Genomic DNA, 16,457 nt, shown 5'->3' with positions numbered 1-16,457 from the left:
AAACGATTCCAATTCCTTCATTAATGTCTTATCTTTTCCTTCAATCTGCAACTAACGCGATGTTATACACGTCTCGGTGCGTGTTGGTGCATGATCCGAAACGGCGCGTGAAGGAACAGTAGCCTCGCAAAAGGAGAATTACTGTCTGGCACTATCGGAGAATCTTCCGATATATAAGTTCAGAAGAAATTGCTCAGAGCATCAGTCACTGCAGAACGCTCCAAGAACTTAACCGGCAAGGATTTTCACAAGCGCAATGGCTTCAGTTGGAAGAGCTTTGGTACAGTGAGATTTAATAATTTATTCCTAGGGTACAATGTGTCTCGTTTGTTAATTTCTGTGTGGGCTCACGGGTGTACGACATTTTCATGTGTGTTCTCATTCAGTGGCTGTAGTTACTAGACTTGTTTTTCTCTGTTCCCTTTTCTTTCTACCTGTCTTCTTCTCTCTGTTTTTTCGATCTATCTCACTCTTTCTCCCTTCATTTCCTTTATTGTTTATTTATTTTCTATATCTTTCTCTCTTTCATTGTTTCTCTGTCTTTCATCCCTCCGTTCTCTCTGTCTCGCTTAACTTTTCTATATCTTCCTTTTTATATGTTTCTCTTTCTCTCTTCCTTCTTTACTTTCATTTTTCTCTCTTTTTCTCCCTTCCTGCTCCGTCATGCTTTCACTTATTTTCTGTTTCTTTATCTCTCTTACTACCTTACTTTCATTATTTCCCTCTCAATTTATTTTTTCCCTCTCCCCCTGTCTCGTTTTCTCTCTCTTGCCCTCTTTCTTTTTCTATGTTGTTCTTTACACTTTTCTTTATCTCTTTCTCTTTCTTGTTCTATATCTTTCTTTCTCTCCCTTTCACCCTTCCGTTCATTTTTTCTCACCCTACATCTTCCGGTCTCGCTTTTTCTCTAGGTCAATCTATTTCAGTCCCGCTTTCTCTCCATTCACAATATTTATTCCATTCTTTGTCTATTTCTATACCCTTCTCTTGTTCGTTTCCCTCTATTTCTTTCAATTTCTATCCCTCTTTCTCTCTTCTGACTATAATCACCATGGTAATACATACATTGGCGTTCTTAAAAATGCCCCTTTCCCAAACTTTGAAGACAATTTCAATGTAACCTTCAGTTCACCCTCTCCAACCCGCTGTAATTGCCCCTGGTTGGTCCGTATACAGCCGCAGGACTGGAAATACAACATTTCTTACTCCACTAGGTGATGTAGTATAAATTCTATACTTGGCGAAGACTGTAACGCACTAAACTTCACAAACTTTATAACACATTGAAAAGTGAAATCTACAAAGAATACTTCTATAAGTAATTTTCTCTCAATTTCATTAAAATTATCTTAGTCACCATTATCATAATTATTTAATCAAATCTTTATATCTGGTGGAGGATAATTTACAACTTAAATTTCAAAATTGTTGACCGCTGATTTAGAAATGTTCATTCTAATATTTTTTCAACATAAATAACACTTTTGACTATTCCAAATATTTATTTCTTTGTTGGTGAAAGTATGATTTTCATTTGTTCACATTTCGTAATATACCTGTAGTTTAGACCACAAAGAAGTACTTGATTGGATATTTATTTTTAAATTAATTTTTAATATTTAATTTGATTAGGAAAACACATTCATTGTACACAGTAACAGTTGAAAATGTGAGAGTTTTACTACACTTCTTAAGATATTTGTGTGCAGAGAAGTTTGACACATAATATTTTGTGATTGCACAAACTATTGGAAAGAGATTTGAAACCATTAGGTTCCTACATTTAAGTATGAATTTTCAAAATATTTCCTTCTTCCCTCTATTGTCGCAATTGCCATAATGTTTTATTCATTGTTATAACAGATATCGCCATATAATATTTGTTCACCTTCTCTATTTCTCCTTGCTGTGCATGCTTAAAATTTTCATATGATAAATCAATATTCGTTACTAAATAAATACGTAGTGTACAAATCCATAAGATAAATAATAGATGGCCTCTAAACAAGTCTCAAAAATGCACGATGCTTACCTAAATTGTCTATTCCTAGCTCATTGATTTCCCGAAGAAGACTATATTGACATCTAATTGTACTATTCATGAATAACAGCAAAAGCAACTATTCTATACTTATTAAATTGTAATTCTTCCTTTGACATTTAAAATATATGGAAGTTAATTTAACCCAAATTGAAGTTTATTTTTACTATTTCAGTTGCTGTGCTTCGTCATTCTTGGAGTATTGGCAATGACTTTAGCCGGTCATCATGAGGAGTAAGTTAATTGTTAGGAACTAAATTGGAATACATTCTCACAACAATAGTATTTTTAATATTCTTTGTTATTTATGAATACTGAATGTTATTAACATTCAAATACTATACGAACATTCTGCGTTAGAAGATAAATGAACATTATTTTACCATTTTCAAATGGTTAATGTAGTTATATAAGGTATGTAGAAAATACAATATTACTGTTCTGGATCATGCCTTTATATTATTACAGCATTAAGTGTATAGAAAAGATATTCATTATTTGAGAATAAATATTTATAATCTTCTTGAGAATGAATGGTAGAATTGATTCGTGAGTTTTAGAATACAAATTATCAAGAAACGGGGAACAAACATGTAACACATGAGTTTAAATGGAATAATATGTTGTGCAATTCACGTATACTTGCAAACTCCAGGCATTCAAAGAATAATGCAAAAATTTTCACATCTTAGTTTTTAATTGGTAGCACCTCCTACAATAGCAGTCAACAGAGAATTACATATAAATGAAATTGGTCATGGGTTCGATTCATAATGCTAGGCAAAAGTTAGGAAATATGTTTCTCAGAATTAACATAAGGTGGTTAATAATTAAGATATTTGTATTATTTATTTCCTGGAGAATTTGCAAATAAAGTTTTAAAGTTTACAATGCTCACAAATAATGCGGAAAGCATAAAGATGTAAATTTACATATTTAGAATCATGTATCATTATGCAAGTTAAATTCATTTCCAAACTGTACATTCGTTGTTTTAACAATTTCAATTTTCTCTTTTTAAAGGCACAAGGAGCATATTCATCATCATCCCAAGCATTTCGAACACAAGCACCCGTACCACCACCACCATGATCACCACCATGAACATAAGCACTACGAATCGCACCACCATTTGCACCACAAGAAGAAGGAGACCCATGAACACAAGAAAGAGGAACACCACCATCATTGGTGAGTACTTAGTGGCCTTCGTGGGGTAAGGAAAATCTACAACTCAATTTTCTATCAATACCTATTTATAATATTACAAAGCACTCAAACTTATAACTAACATTTCAGAATAAGAAAACAGAATAGAAACTGTGCAAGAATAATGGCTGACCAATCTAAACCACATTTTGCACAAACAATTATTAAAAAAGAACTGATATTTGTAGTGTTACTGAAACTCATGAAACTCTAAATTATTTTGTTCTGTTTTTCAGAAAACAATATTGCTTCTTGCTGGCAGACAACTACCAAACATTTCGACTGAACACGGGTGTCTTTGTACGTTTTCAATAAAACATTAATATTCCTATAACTTTCATACTTCTCTTCATTCAACATGATAAGTTCCTAATAATAAATATTCACCTTAATCTGTGCAAGCCCGTAACTTCCGGCAGGTTGGTATCTTCTAAATTTTAAACAAACTTCACAAAACGTCACTGCATGAAAACACAAAAGTGTGTCTTCAACTTCCTTCGGTTAAGCTGTTGGTGAGAAGGTTACACAGTGGTAACCTGCTAATATAAAATTGGAAATATGGTATTTGGAAGCTTGCTCGACAGATCTCGTGACATGAGACAATCTCTTGTTTGTCCGAATCATTCCTGTTGGTATGGTCAACTGTTTTTAGATGTGCGCCCAAACACAACTTTTCTATTTCAGCCCTGTGTTAACTTCGCAACAAACTGAATGAAAATGACAAAATTTCATACCCTCATAGAAGTTTTGGTAGTGAGATCGAGAGTCGATCACTGAATGTGCTCAACCACCAAGGGCAACAATTGAGAGGATGTGTAATGTATGTACGTATATTGAAAAGGGTACGAGAGGACTTCTATGAGTTGAATGTTACTTAGAAGGTCTCTATAACATATACTTAGGGTAAAGATCGGGTCACAACTTAGAATAATTAGCTAGAAAGTTAGTTATGTTTAATCAATACCGAACCAGAAAAAACAATGTTAAATTTTAAGCGAGTGTTTCTTGTGTTCTATCTGAACTCTGACTATTGCCCCTAGTAAAGTAACTTCCCCCAAGTAGCGTTACACAGTGGATGAAGAATAGACTTATTCTAAGCTAGCAACGGGGAAACACGTTAATTTTCAAACGTACTCATTTTTGCCCATAAATTATATGCGTGTGGTTGACTGGCAATGCGAACATGATTGATTGATTTGGTTTATTTTACTTTTGGCTAATTTGCGAAGATGGGGATGAGTGATGATGTGATAAAATTGATGATTGGACACTCACAAACATCCATGCCCAGGCCGGGATTCCAACCCGAGACCACTGCCGTCGTAGAGCGATGTGCTAACCACTCCGCCACGAGGACCGGCATTGCGAACATGAATAAAATGAAGGCCCAATGTGTGTCTGAAAACACTATTCACACCTTAGGTTGTTTGAGAGTGATATCTTGTTTCTTCTGGCGGTTGTGTCCCAATAGTATGTGCCAGAATAGTTTCTGTGCTGGCAGAGGGTAAAAAAGTTATAGTTGTCTAGAAAACCACTCCAACCGAAGGAGAGAAAGAGAGATTTTGATTTGATTTGATTTGAATTTAAACTTTTGGGTGCGTCAGCACTTAGGCTACTTTGCACCCGTCACATTATACGGGGGTCAGCCGCTTACAGTTACAAATAACAACTCTAACGTTGCATAACTAAAATCTTAAAATATTCTGACTTTCGTTAAAAGCTGAGGCTGTAAAGGGGTACTCAGCACACACAAGGGCTAAAAACAGGAACACACACAAAATTATATTGGCTATAGTGCCAGTCGCCAGAGCCCCGTTCGTCTGAAAAATGCAGTCCAGGGTGTACTACGTGGAAGTGAGGTTGACTTCTGGGCGCCTACGTGGAAGGTACCCCTTACAGAGAGACACAAGTGACGAAACTCTGGAATAAAGTATTTGATACGCAAACACGCCGGGAACGGTTGTAGTTCATAGGTGCAGGACGGTGTTATTAGATTCTGCTCACAGCAATACGTAAGTCGAGTCGACTGCGTGTGTGAGAAAATTAAACTGGGACAACTAGAACTGACACTGCCAAACCGTAAGTACTACAGTTAGAAGTAATTAATTGGTGAAATAAGTATTTTTAAACAAAGTAAATTAGGAAAACACAGAGCACTACTGGAATGGCAGTTTCATTGCTTAAAGCAACTGCATCGACTTCAACTAACACTTGATTTAGCTTCACAAATATTTATATTTAGTTTTGCGTAAGTTCGGTTGTGGAGAAAAATTTATTATTTGTGACACAAACAGCTACTAACAAACAACCTTTATATATAGGTTAATGTAAATGCTATTTTAACTACGTCAATACAGGTTAGCAAAGGAATTTTGTAAGGCTCACTCTGAAGTTATTGTCTGTTTATATTATCGTTGACTAGTTTTAGCTACGGTTCAAACAAGACTGGTAACTATCAGATATTCTCTCTAGCTTTCTTAAACCCGAAGGTTCATGGCTGCAGCAACACAAGTCTTCCATCTGTCCATATCTTGAGCAAGATCTATATACTCTTTTCCATCCCTACCAATTTCCTTTAGGTCCATCGCAACGTTGTCCCTCCATCTTTGTCTTGGCCTTCCTACAGGTCTCTTACCATCAGGTTTCCCATCAGGTTTCCCAACAAGAATCCTGTAAACTCCTCTTTCCTCTCCCTTTCGTGCCACATGGCCTGCCCACCTAAGTCTTCTTGATTTAATTATTCTAATAATATCTGGACATGAATACAAATTATGTAGTTCTAAATTATCTAACCTTCTCTACTCACCTGTCTCCTCATCCCTTTTAGGTCCAAATATTTTCCTAAGGATCTTATTTTCAAATACTCTCAATTTATGTTCCTCTTTCAAGAAAGAGAAATCTAAATATATGCTTACAGAGAACTATCAGATATTACAATAATTATTCAAAAGCATGTGGATATATCTATGATTTTACATTCTTCATTAATTCAAAAACAAATTATGATAATGTAGTGGACATATCAGTACACTCTATCACGTGCAAAACTTAATTACAATAATTTTTGTTGCCTGACCCTGTGGCCGAGCGGTTATCACATCGCGCTGCGACGCCAAGGGTCCCGGGTTCGAATCCCGGTCGGGCTTGGTTGTTTGTGAATGTCCATTCATCAATTTCATCCTTTCATCACTCATCCTCATCTTCGCAAATTAGCCAAGAGGCACAAAACGCGAAGTAAAATAAACTAAATCAATCAATCAATCAATCAATAATTTTTGTTACCGTCAGGTAAGCAAACACAATTATCATACGACACGGAGACTGGTATTCCAAATAAAGTTAAAACCTAGGCATTCAATTTCAAAACACAATGCAACAAACTGCTATAAATTATAATTATGAAACACTAATACAAAAAACGTAAGGATTTTTTTTAAAAAAAAATGTGTCTTACGTTTTGAACAGATAGGACTTTTCACGGAAGTTCGTAGCACAAATCTTTCCTCTACCAGCAACTTCTGCCAATCGTTGGAAATCATTGGTTACGCATTTCCTTTGGCACGAGTTTCTTGTATAACGACTGTTCTACATAGAAGTTAAGAAGTCCTTGGCATGCGTCTTGTGCGTACTTAGCCTCGAAACTCTTCAATCTACCACTCAACACGAGTTTTTAGATCGCTTCTGGATAGTATTCCCTTGACCTTTCCAATGAAAAAAAGCGCTAACCTTATCTGCTACAACCAATTCTATATAGAATGTGTTTGTTTACTTACTGAAAGCGAGAAGGTGAATGTCTTGTATCGGCTCGATCCTGACCTTTGCAAACAACAGCTTCAAGCAGAACAACGAACTGCAGACGGAGTTTGAAATAGTCTGGGATAAGAGTGCAAAACATTTAACAATGTGCAATAATTTCCTTCATATTACTGTTGTTGATTGGGCTCTTGTACTAACCAGTGCATATTGCTTACAATGGGGTGATTAAATTTACCTGACCCTCCGTGGCGCAATAGCCCTTGAGGGCCAAGGGCTTACCGACTGCCGGCTTCACTCCTACTTGCCGAGATGGTAGATCATGGAAAGAAAGATCTTGGAAAGTAGGTCCCGTCACACCTTTTTACCTGTAGTACTCGAATATTTAATTATCCATTCCTCTTCTGAAATGAAAAGGTGTCCTATGATAGTCAATTCACCCTATAAATGTATGTCTAAAGAACTGTAAATAATCGTCTACTTCCTTGCTAGTGATCTTTTGCAAGGCTAAAGGCTAAAGTCCAATTTTGTGGTTGTTGCAGGAAAAGGTCATCTGTTCCAATACATTTTTTCAAACAATAAACGCTGAGACGTGAAATACGTCACATTTGGTTGCTTCGAATTTTGGAGCATACTGCTATTCAGGCAATGTTAAGAGATACATGTCTTGAGTGCTACACAAATAGCCTTAAGCATCCTATTAGAATTTAGTAAAGTTCAATTTGATTCTGATGTATATTTGGCGGGGGGGGGGCGATTGGGTGCAATTTGCCCCGAAAAAAATGTACTGCTTTTACAATAGAAATTATAATTTTTCTCCGAAAGTATCAGAAGCAAGTCCGCAATTCTTGCCACGAGAATGAAACACATATCCGGCAATATGCAGGTTCCATTTCCAACCATCACGTTCCGGCGTTGCCTACGTTGGGGCCTGATGAAATTTAAATTTCGTAGAAATATAGTTTTATTTAACTTTCGTCTTCTTCTTCTACTTGATAAATTAAAATTAAGTTTATTCGACCATGAGCGTATTGTCTATTGTGTACAAAAGAAAACGAGATATAAGTTTTTAATATATGATTCATCGTTTCCGAGATAACAATTTTTGGAATTTTGAATTTCCCGTTAAAAAGCATGGCTTTTATACTAGAAGATATTTTTCTACGAAAGTGCCATCAGTAAATGCACAATTCTTGCTACGAGAATGAAATACATATTAGGCAATACGCAGGAACTGTTTTGAACCCTCACGTCCTGGCGTTGCCTACATGGGGGCCCGACGAAATTTAAATTCTGTAAAGAAGAAATAAGATTTTTAACTTTCGTCTTCTTCTTCTTATATTTGGTTAGTGGAAATTGGATCTTTTCAACAATAGGCGTGTAGCTGAGACTGTACTGAAAGAAACAAGCTATAATTTGTAACTATAACATTCGTAGTTACGGAGATATAAATCTTTATTTAAAACCTTGCGCAATTTTAAACTTCCCACTGAAAACGCGCTGGGCGTTTATGGGTCTATCTTTACTGTGCACTAGGGCATAGCAATAACAAGTTCAAATTTTGACACACATTAGAGGAAGGTCTAGTTATGTAGTGTGTGTAACTTGGCTTAGATATCTCTTGTTCTTTTTGTGCTACACCATTTCAAAAATCAACCATTTTCCGGTGATTTTTCAATTTCTTGCATATTCAACCACATATAATATGGATTGGGTGATATATATAGAGACGACATTTTGTATGCATACTGAGCTCACATCAGGGTTACTAGAAAAATTAATTCCACCTTCCTGGTTGGATTACAGTTGTAACAGCAGGCACACAAAATATTCATTTTTTGACACGTAAGGCATTTTAAGGCATATTTTGGGGTATTTTATTTGCTAACGTAAACAAGCTGAGGATATTTTGATGCAATACACGTGTACCTTGGTGAGAGATTTGTTTGGTGTGTAAATATCACTAGGCTGTGATCAATAGTTCCAAAGTTATTAAGTCCTGAAGTTAGCTCTGAGGCTCATTTCTAATATTTGGATCACATTTTCTGTTGCGCACCACCTTCTTCCACAGACTATAGCTCCAGAACTCTTCTTGGAAGGAACCTAACATTTGGAATACAAGCCTTCCAGAAATGATTGAACCTTCGTGCCAAATTTCATCCAAATCAAAGCACATGACCTGGACACTTTTCTGAAATTGGTCGATTTGACATGGAATGGCCAAATATCAATTTCATCTTTCATCCTCATTGTCGCGATTATCAAGAAAGTTTAAGAAATGCGACGTAAAATAACAAAGATACTAACAATATTACCAGTGCTTTATAATACAGTTAACGCTTAGGCTGTAGGCTTTTGAACATTAAAGTCACTTATTGAGTCAATTACAAATTCATCTTAGTTGATGTGAGTTCTATTGTTCCAAAATTTTGGGAAAAGTTTGTTTTATACTTACTGAGGTGACGTAATAAACTTGAACACATTTTTAATATATATATATTTCCATATCATTAAAAGGTGAAGGTAAAGTTCCCGCTGCATATAGCACCGTGTCATAAAGATACATTTAGAGGATGTGGGGGTAGGACCCTACACTGCAAAAAAAAAAAAAGGTGTGTTTGGGGTGAGTTTCGCTCTTTGGAGGCTTCGAAGGTCAGAATACTCGGAATCCTCACCCTTTTGAGTGAGTTTCTCCTCCCTACCCTAGGGTGAGTGCAGATCTGTCGTGAAAACCTTCCCTATACACCTCTTTGGGTGAGTTTCGGCTGCACTGTGATGCCACATGTACAAACTTTCCCACTGAAAATCCACTCACAGGCCTTGTCATAGCGAAAGAATCTTGCCGGCATGACAACGTTTGTGGTCCTGGACCCCCTGCCAGGCTATCCGAGCAATTTGTCTACCTGCTGAACCCTTTTCCCAACAAATTACCACCCTGTAGCAGTTCTCTAAATATTCAACAGAGGCGCTGTACTGCAAGTGGCGCTGGTTTGAGTGACCAACTCATGAAATACTTTCAAAATAGGTCGAAAACCCAAGGTCCGTCGACGTTGTTCCTGCGGGAGGCGAGAAAGCAGGGACAAAACTTTAAACGCGGGGGGGAGGGCGCTGTTGGATCTCTGTGCGATACATAGGATGCAGATATTAAACGGCAAATTTTTCGATGATCAACCAGGACACTTTACGTACGTGGGGGAGGGGGGAAGCAGCACAATTGACTATACCATATGCTCACTCGATTTGCTGAAAGAAATCAGGGATTTTCGTGTACATGCCCAAACGCAATCGCATCATATGCCTCTCGAATTCTCCCTCCAGTACAAAATAAACGGGAAGGCAGTTTTCAATAACAGTAATACGAAACTCAAGACAGAGCCGGGGAAAAATATACGTAAATACATATGGACAAAGGAGGGGGAGGAACGATACGTGGGTTTTATGGGGGATGACATAACAAAAATGATGCGTGAACGCATGTGCGCAGCCTTAGACGAATCCAATATAGACGAAGCGGTCCAGCTGGGATATCATATCTTTGAACGTGCAGGAAGAAATATGGTAAAGGGAGGGGGGAAGGGGGACAGGCCTGCAAAGACAGGGTGGTACAACGGGAAGTGTAAAGCGATGAAAAAGAAACTAGATCACGCGTTAAAAGGGTATAGATACGTAAATAGCATGGAAACCAGAAACAATTATATATCGAGCAGAAAGGCTTATAATAACATCTTAACGGAAGAAAAGGATAAATGGGAACAGGGAAATTTTGAAGATATAAAAAAGGCCGTAGCAGAAAAGAATAACACCGCTTTGTGGGGCATATTACGGAAATTACGGGGACAAAAGAGCAACTGGGCACATATTGAACCTTACATTTGGGAAGCACACTGTCGTCGTGTCGTCGGGGGGAAGGGGGGCCACCACGCCTAGAAGTTACGCGGGAAATATACTTTTTAGGGGATTTCGTTCCGATTCTCGACGAGGATATAGGGGTCGACGAGATAAAAATGGCGATAAGGAAACTGAAAAAGGGGAAAGCGGCAGGACTTGACTCCATTGGGGCGGAATTTTTCAAAGCCAACGAAACTGACATTCATTGGGTGGAAGCACAAAGCAAATTAATGGACAAGATTTTTAAGGAGGGGTACTTTCCGAAGGACTGGGCAAGCTCCATAATCTGTCCTATTTATAAAGGGAAAGGGGATAGATCTGACGCAAACAATTTCAGGGGCATTTCTTTATTACCTATATGGAGTAAAATTTACACGCATCTTAAACCATAGGATCCAGAAATGGACAGAAATATTCGATAAAATCTCACCACTACAAGCGGGCTTCAGGAAAGGGTACAGCACGTTAGACAACATATTCATATTACAAACTCTCGTACAGAGGAAAATAAAACAGAAGCGGGGGAAATTATACGCATGTTTCATCGATTTTGAAAAAGCATTCGACAAAGTTCATAGGGATATTTTGTGGGGAAAATTGTATGAGAAGGGAATGTCCGCGCGCATGATCAGAGCACTGCAAGCAATATATGCGAAGGTAAAATTCGGAGTAAGATGCGAAGGAAACCAAGTCTCGTCATTGCAGCCTTCGCTCAGGGGACTCAAACAAGGATGCATCCTTTCACCAGTGCTATTTTCACTTTTCATAGATTGGGTAGCGCATGAAACTAAAATGGACCAGGATTCTATCCCATGTATAGGAGTGCAAAGTATACCAGTCCTTATGTATGCAGACGACATAGTCATCTTGTCCGAGACAATAGAGGGTCTTCAAAGGGGCATAGATCGCATATATGAGGGGTGCATCAAATATAAAATGAAGGTAAACATTAAAAAAACAAAAATTATTGCTTTCAAAAATGGCTACATATTTAGCAGACAAGAGACATGGACATACGGGAGTAGTTGTATTTGCTATAATACCAGGACCGGAAAGTATGAACCCCCCTCAAGCAGATTTGGCTATACTTAAAACAAGCTCAACATGCCCATATGAGCTTTTTGCTCAAGTGTGGAACCTTGTCTAATCCAAGATTTTTGTAAAAAATGCCCCTCGGAAAGTATGAACCCCCTCAGATTGATTTGCCTATACTTATAAAAGGCACTTCTGTGAGATTGTTGTCCATAAATTTGTTAAAAATATGCCCCTCTTGATATTTTTTTTGGCCACACTTAAAACTAGGCCACCCACACCCATACACACCCACCTATACACACCTACACCCACCCACACCCACCCACACATATTTACTTCCGGTCCACTTCCGGTCCACTTCCGGTTTAAGTTCAATTGGACACCAGGCTCATCTTGCATATCTAGTACTAAGACAATGCAATATGCAGAGACCCTCTAGAATTGCTCCGTGACTCTCTCATTTCTTACATCATAAACATATGATTTTTCCCCTATGAGAATAACACTACATATGGTGTCATCAGGTAATGCCTCATGGAATTCACAGATAATTTTAATGTTTGTCCTGTCATTCACCACAACCTGTTTTCTTTTTGAAGTGTTGATGACAAACATGGGTCTCTCTGCTTTGAATTCATCTGGTGTGTAATACATGTCAGTATTGCCAGTAGTGACCCTTTTGTATGCTGTAAATGCCTCATATAATTTGAGGAAATCATCCTTGGAAATGTCTAAATTATAATTTTCTCTAGGAAATACCTCATTTCTGCCATTTTTAAGATATATGTTCTTGATGTTGCAGTTATCAAATCTACTTGAATTTTTTTCCTGATTGTTGTGTCTTCCAGTCTGAAACAGTACCACCACAAAATCAGGCATGTCATATTGAATACTGGAGAATGAATTTGTAGCATCAAACTCATAATAAGAACCAGTTGCGGGCTTCTGTACACATTGATATGTATAAAATTGCAGAGGAATCTGTGGATTTTTTATTATATCAGCTTTGTATTTAAGAGCATAACTGGCCTCATATTCAACAACAGGGATTCTTAGCTCCATAGTCTGAATAATGCATTTGCCTGCATCTGGTAAGGTATTAGGCAGAGCTTCTCCTGTAGAGTTTAATGTGCTGTACCTCATCAAAGCATTGTTATCATTTGCAGCTCTTCTAAATGTAATTCTTAAACCACCCTTCCACATAATGTCTTTGTAATCTGAGAAGAATCCTGGCAATAGGCGCATGGGGAACAGCACTGTGTGATTTTTAGATAATATTTTATCACCAGCCTCAAATCCACCTATTTTGTAGTAAGAAGCCTCGGTTTTGGATAATTTTAGAGTGGCCAAAGCTGTGGAGGTAATGCCGGGATAATCCACTCTGTTTATAACAACACCATGTTTTCTGATCTCAATTTCAGAGAACAGATGCGGCACAAAATTGTCCACCAATCTTATATTTGAATTTGCCGGATAATCTGTTTTGATGTATAGATCTGCTCTGTGGGGGTGTATAAAGCCATCCCCTACATCAAGATCAACCTCAATCTCTGTGTTGGGTTGATTTAAATTTGCAAACGTCCTCCTGTTTGGAGGGAATGATTGTAGCTCATAACTCTCAATATTTTCCATTGTATGTATTTTTATTTAAATGTTAATTTCTATGATTGCAGTTGTTGTGGCTCCAGCAAAATCAACTAATTCTTCTTTTTCATTAGTGACCATCAACTCAATGTAATCTATTCTATTATGGCACACAGGAAAATATAATGTTGGGGATGGAGTGTAGATGATTGGCTCCATAAATTCAGAATTAGGTTTGAATGTTGCAATGATGCCAGTTTGTTTGTGAGTGCCTATGCCATTTGATTTGGTGATCATACCCTCGGCCACATTACAGTGAATATTCAGAGTCTCTATGGCTAAGAATTTAGGTATATTAATAGCAGTGTGTTTGATGGCCGGTTCAAGTTTTGTGTTGTTCTCAAAGCCTAACAGCTCTCCTATAGTACCCAGATCCACTGTTTCTGTAGCAGATACAATCTCTACTCTATGAGTGACAGAATTTTGACTTAACACTATACCTCTGGGTAATTGAGCATTTAGAGTGGATAATAATAATTTTTATAAGATATCCAATCCCCTTAGTGTCATTCACTATAAAATTAGACAATTTTGTGCTTATCATGTCCATAATTCCAACCTTTTCATTGTAAAAATTGTGGTTCCCAGCATTTTCCTCCCCAGCTATCACCAATAACCTATCCACAAGTTTCCTGACATCATCAACCCACACAAATTCTTTAGGCAGGGTATTGTATTGTTTGATTCCACTGCCAGTCTTGATCTGTGACCATATGGGCTTGATTAAGTTGTTGTATTTTGCCCCACTGCTAGACTTGACTCTTTTTTGTGTGGGATCATTGTTCTGGAATAGAGCATCTGATTTTATTAATATTTCTTTGTAATGTTCATAATCTTGATCTGTATAGCTGCCAGGCCTTTTCCGAGTCATCAGTTCCCACAACCCAGGTGTGCCGGGGTACTTAACAAAAGCACCTTTTTCTCCGAGACGAGATTCTGAATAAACAAACAGATCATCTCCCATAAATGTTACTCTGAAATTGCCAATTCTATGTATGATGCTACCATCAAGCTCTGTGTCAGCATATAAGCCAAAGACCTCATCTTTGTTGTCTTTAGGTGTGGTTAAATATTTTTGAGCAAGAAGACCCAATTCAATAGGATCCTGAGTAGCTTCAATTCTTCTAGGAGCAATAGGACTAGGTGTATGAATACTGGAAAGTGGGGTGAATGGATAATCTAATATGTTTCTTGCAGCTACAGGTACAAGCTCTGTGATCAAATTTTGATTTTGCTCTGTAACAGTTTTGATATTCTTACCTAATTCACTAATAGCATCAATTATAGGCTGTTCTGTTTGTTTGTGTTTTTCATAAATTCCCCGGTTCTCTGATTTCCATCCCTTAAATCTTTTTACAAGATAATCTCTTAATTTAAGATCATCAATTATTGGCCTTTTCATGTTTATTTATTTATATTTCAATGTCTAGAAAATTGTTGATTTTATTTCTGTATTTGCCACTATTGGGTGTTCTTGTCATATCAATAGTGACAAACCCATAACTGTCTTGGTTCCAGCACCAACTGCAAAACTTGGAAAAATCATTGTAGCTCAAGTCCCCACCTACATATTCATCATGTATGTGTTTGAGGTTGGTATGATCTTGATGAAACACACATATAAAATTGCTGTTGTCTCGGATCAGCTGCTTCGGTATTTTTGAAAAAGTCTGTGCCAGGTAGAAACAATCAATGTTTTTGTGCCGCCCCTGTGTAAAAAAATTTCTAACCTTGTTTTGATTATCCAATATAATGTCATCAAACACAACAACAGAATTATCAAAACATTCATGAAGTGGCTTAACATCTGGTTCAAAAGTGGCTATATCCAATCCATCATATAGCTTCATCAGCTGCTGATATTTTAATTGTTCCAAGCTCTTAGAGAAGACATACAAGTGCCTGTTTTTCCAGTCTAACCAGTTGGGGGCCAATAAAAAATTATCAACCATTAGTGTAGTTTTACCACAAGCAGATGGCCCAACAATAAGACACCTAATATTATCAGGCAGCAAGTTGCCATTTCTCTTATTCTGCTGTTCAGGTTCTGGCAGCCTTTTTATAACATCCCAGGTGCTCATATTATTATTTTGTTTGCATCGATCCAGCTGTGTTCTGGGAGTCCTAGCCATTTGACAAGTATCTTGTTGCCTTTTCTGCGGATGATTTTTTTCTATGAGATATGTGTCAGGCTGTTTAGTTTTGCTGAGTTCTTGTTCATAGAATCTGCCTTTGAGAATTTCTCCTCGATGATCTTTTATTATATATGTGTTAAGGGTCCCAGGTTTAACTTGAACCACTGTAAATAATTCAGTGCTCCAGTTTCTTGTAAAGCCTCTTTTGAATAAGTGCTTATATTTGCTGATTCTTACTTGATCACCCACCCTGTATTTGGCCTTTCTTGTTGTTGGCTGGTATTTAGGATAATAAACAGTGCTGATCAATTTTTGCTCATCAGATGAAGTTACTTCAGAGGGTTTCATGTTGATTGTGGAATGGACCGAGTTGTTATATTTATGTAGAAGTTCTGGAAGAATATTAATCCATTTATAATTACCTTGGAGGGTAAATTGTTTATACATAAGATTTTTTAGGGTTTTGTTGAATCTCTCTACAATTGAGGCCTTGAGATCACTGTAACTCGAGTAATGTTGTATTGCCTGGCTTTTAATAAATTGTTGGAGCACTGAATTATAAAATTCTTTGCCATTATCTGTTTGCAAATAGCGCGGGGATCTTCCACTCTGATTGATGATTGTCCTGATGGCTTCTGTAACACATGTTCAAGTCTTGGATTTGAGTGGCAGAGCCCAGGCAAATTTTGAAAATGTGTCTATTACAGTAAGTAGATTCTTGTAGCCCTTGTTGATTTTGTCTAAGTTTTTCA

At 37.3% G+C, this 16,457-nt stretch overlaps 1 long non-coding RNA gene across 1 annotated transcript; it reads left to right on the top strand.

The window, feature by feature from the left end:
* Positions 1–207: 207 nt before the first annotated feature.
* On the top strand, positions 208–3,584 carry LOC145995178 (uncharacterized). The gene is made up of 4 exons (XR_014442418.1): positions 208–280; positions 2,217–2,275; positions 3,065–3,232; positions 3,487–3,584. It is a non-coding gene; the product is annotated as an uncharacterized LOC145995178 (long non-coding RNA).
* Positions 3,585–16,457: the final 12,873 nt, after the last annotated feature.

The sequence above is a fragment of the Lepisma saccharinum genome, chromosome 11, assembly GCF_977018435.1.
Source record: "Lepisma saccharinum chromosome 11, izLepSacc3.1, whole genome shotgun sequence".
NCBI lineage: Eukaryota > Metazoa > Arthropoda > Insecta > Zygentoma > Lepismatidae > Lepisma > Lepisma saccharinum.
Note: the sequence above shows the minus strand (reverse complement) of the source record. Positions and strands in the feature narration are given on the sequence as shown.